This window comes from Desmodus rotundus, chromosome X (genome assembly GCF_022682495.2).
Source record: "Desmodus rotundus isolate HL8 chromosome X, HLdesRot8A.1, whole genome shotgun sequence".
In the NCBI taxonomy this organism is placed as follows: Eukaryota; Metazoa; Chordata; class Mammalia; order Chiroptera; family Phyllostomidae; genus Desmodus; species Desmodus rotundus.
In genome coordinates, this window is record NC_071400.1 from 93,766,406 (window position 1) to 93,770,309 (window position 3,904).

Sequence of the window (3,904 nt, forward strand, 5' to 3'; positions counted from 1 at the left end):
AGTGTGTCTATTTCAGTTTATGCCCCTTCTATGGGAAAATGCCTAAATTTTTAACTTATACTGTCAGTAGAAAATAGCTGATTATCTAAAAAAGAAAATATTTTACTCATATAAATGATGTAGTAGATGATGCTATTACTAAATAAAGTCTTAGTTATTATAAAGTTACCAAAGAATAATCCATAAATGTATCTGTTTACTGCAAGCATAAAAGGATAGCAAGAAAAAAGTGTCTACTTTCTGAATGCCAGGCTTGGACTCTTTCAGTTAGATTTCTTGCTTTAGTAGGACAGTGGTATTAGGATTCACTCAATGGTCAATGCAGAAATCCTCAGGAAAGAAAATTTCATTCCTGCCCTGGCTGGTGTGGCTCAGTGGATTGAGTGCCAGCCTAAGAACTGAAAGGTCGCTGGTTCAATTCCCAGTCAGGGCACATGCCTGGGTAGGGGGCACATGAGAGGCAACTGATTCAATCACAGTGATATTTCTCTCCCTCTCTTTCTCCCTCCTTTCCCCTTTCTCTGAAAATAAATAAATAAACAAAATTCCATTCCTTACCTATGATTAATTTCAGTATTATATTTATTCAAAGACATACAATGGAGTCTCAAGTCTCTACAACCCTCATTGCTATGCCAGTGGCATTATATATTTTTGCAGATTACGTTATAACTTAAAAATAGCAAGATAAAAGTACTTATGAATGCGTATTAATAGGAAAAATGTTGATTTGTAAAAACTAATGAAAAGTTGTCTTTGGAGGAAAGAACTATCCAGTGACAGTTCTTATTACTTGATTCTTTTGTATAGTGGTAAGGTCAAAGCAACACAAGTGCCGGTGGTTTGAGAATGAATGGTGGCAGAGCTGATGTGCCCACCAGGAACCCAAACCAAATCACTACATTTCTGAAGACTGGTCGAATTTAAAAAACGGGAATAAAAGTGCACATATTCTGACAACATCTTAGTCAGTTCTGGTTGCCATAACAATATACCACAGACTGGTGGTTTATAAATAACCACAAATTATTTCTCACAGTTCTAGCTGGGAAGTCTAATATCAGGTTGCCAACAGATACGGTGTCTGCTAAGTGCCTCCTTCCTGATTCATAGACAGCTATCTTCTTGCTCTGTCCTCACATGGTGCAAGGAGTGAGAAAGCTCCCTGGGGTCTCCTTTAAAAGGTCACTAACCCCAAAGTCTCCACCCTGATGGTCTCCACCCTAAAAGGTCACTAATTCCCCCCCCCCCCCCCTGCAAAGGCTCTAAATCCTAATCCATTATCACCTTAGGGGAGGGTGGTACACACTCAGTCCATAAATACAAGAGTGCATTACTATTTATCTGTAACACAGCTGGTATTGTTTATATGTACTAATTATATGATAAAATGAGAGCATATTCACTTAAATGAACTATATCTATTTTGATCAATAAAATCTTACATGAAAAAATTTAACCAACAAAATTGAATTAAAAAGAGTAAAACATTAAGTAGAATAGGTATCAAGTAAATAATGATTCTTCTAGTGACACAGAAAAATACCTAAAGTGATTACAATACTGTATTTTTCTTAATATCGTGCCAAAGAATGTGTCTCCCAGAAAGACAGCTTCCTAAACTTTTTTTCAGGTGGATGCCTGGTTTTACAATAGCCAACATTACTCTGAACCATGTAGCCCCGGGAAAGGAGAAAGGGGCAGGCAGCTTGCCTTATTGGTGATGTCAGCAGATCGTGCCCAGGTTTCACAGAATGAGGTGAGTTGGGGAGGAGCCGGTGGATCTTTCCTTTCCTGCTTCTCTAGTGAATTCCTTATGAGTTTTGTAGTCACTTTCTGATCTACATGTTAAAGGATGTCTCACTAATTTTGCAGACATCTTCCATACTCAAGACAAATAATAGTATGAAAAAGTCATTCAATAAATATTAATATGATAAAGAAATTGTTGTTATTAATCTAGTATTATTCAATAAAGATGAGCAGCAATTTAAATACAAAAGCCCTTCGACAGATCTCAAGCCCATTTTCCCCCTCCAGGTCTACGAAGGTACAAGTAAAACACTTTTGGAGGCATAAAACAGATAAAAAGTTTCCTGCTAGGGTGTATCAGTAGCCAGGGAGTCTATATTATCCCTTTGGCGGGCAGATGACTAAGGCATGCATGAAACCACCCCCCCCCCCAAGGAAGTTTCCATAATCCCTGCAGGGAAGGTAACCAAGAATTTATCATGCAAACTAGGACATGATTGAGAGTGAAAGAGAGTGCTGTTAATAATTACACCAGAACACGAGGTGTAAGTAAATCAGAAGTGGCAACCTGAGAAATACCCTATAAATACAGGTGGGACAAAAGTAGTTTTACAGTTGTGAGTACATGAAACACAGAGTTTATTCTTGTGTTATTATTTATTTATTATTGTATTGTTTTCCATATGAACGATTGTAAACCTACTTTTGCCCCACTCTGAACAGTTAACCTTTCAACAATGCAGGTGTTGGGGCACCAACATCCTGAGCAGTCAAAAATCTGTGTATAACTTTTGACTCCCCCAAATCTTAACTACTAATAGCCTACTGTTGACTGGAAGCCCTGATAACACAAACATTTGATTAATGCATATTTTGTATATTATATATATGTATTCTTACTATAACCTAAGCTAGAGAAAGTAAAATGTTAAGAAAATCATAAAGAAGGTGGATAAAAGACTTTTTAAGTCGTGACACCATAAAAGTCTTAGAGGAGAACATAGACAGGAAAATCTCAGATATTCCACACAGCAATATTTTCACTGATATGCCCCCTAGAGCAAGAGACATAAAGGAAAGAATAAACAAACAACCTCATCAAAATAAAAAGCTTCTGCACAGGTAAAGAAAACATCATTAAAATGAAAAGAGAACCAACTATATGGAAAAACATTTGCCAATGATACCTTGGACAAGAGTTTGATCACCAAAATATATAAAGAACTAATACCACTCCACTCCAGGAAGACAAACAACCCAATTAAAAAATGGGCAAAGGACCTGAACAGACACTTCTCCAAGGAGAACATAAAAAGGGCCCAGAGACATAAGAAAAGGTGCTCAGCATCACTAACCATCAGAAAGATGCAAATTAAAACCACGAGATACCACTTCACACCGGTGAGAATGGCCATCATAAACAAATCAACAAACAACGGCTGGCGAGGATGTGGATAAAGGGAAACCCTTGTACACTGTTGAAGGGAATGCAGACTGGTGCAGCCACTGTGGAAAACAGTGTGGAATTGCCTCAGAAAACTAAAAATGGAACTGCTTTTTGACCTGGAAATTCCACTGCTGGGATTATACCCTAAGAATCATGAAACACCAATTCAAAAGAACCTATGCACCCCAATGTTCACAGCAGCACAATTTACAATAGCCAAGTGCTGGAAGCAACCTAAGTGCCCTTCAGTAAATGAGTGGATCAAAAAAGTGTGGTACATTTACACAATGGAATACTACGCAGCAGAAAGAAAGAAGGAGCTCTTACCCTTTGCAACAGCATGGATGGAACTGGAGAGCATTATGTTAAGTGAAATAAGCCAGGCGGTGAAAGACAAATGCATATGATCTCACCTATAAGTGGAACCTAATCAACAAAACAAACAAGCAAGCAAAATATAACCAGAGACATTGAAATTAAGAACAAAATGACTGTAACCACAGGGGAGGTGGGAGGGAATAATGGGGGGAAAAGGGGAAGGGATTTCAGGAACATGTATAAAGGACACATGGACAGAACCAAAGGGGGGTAGGATCAAGGGTGGGAAGTGGGGATGGCTGGGGTGGGGGGGAGTGGTGGAGGGAAAATGGAGACAACTGTACTTGAACAATAAAAAAATGTGAAAAAAATGATAAGGAAAACACA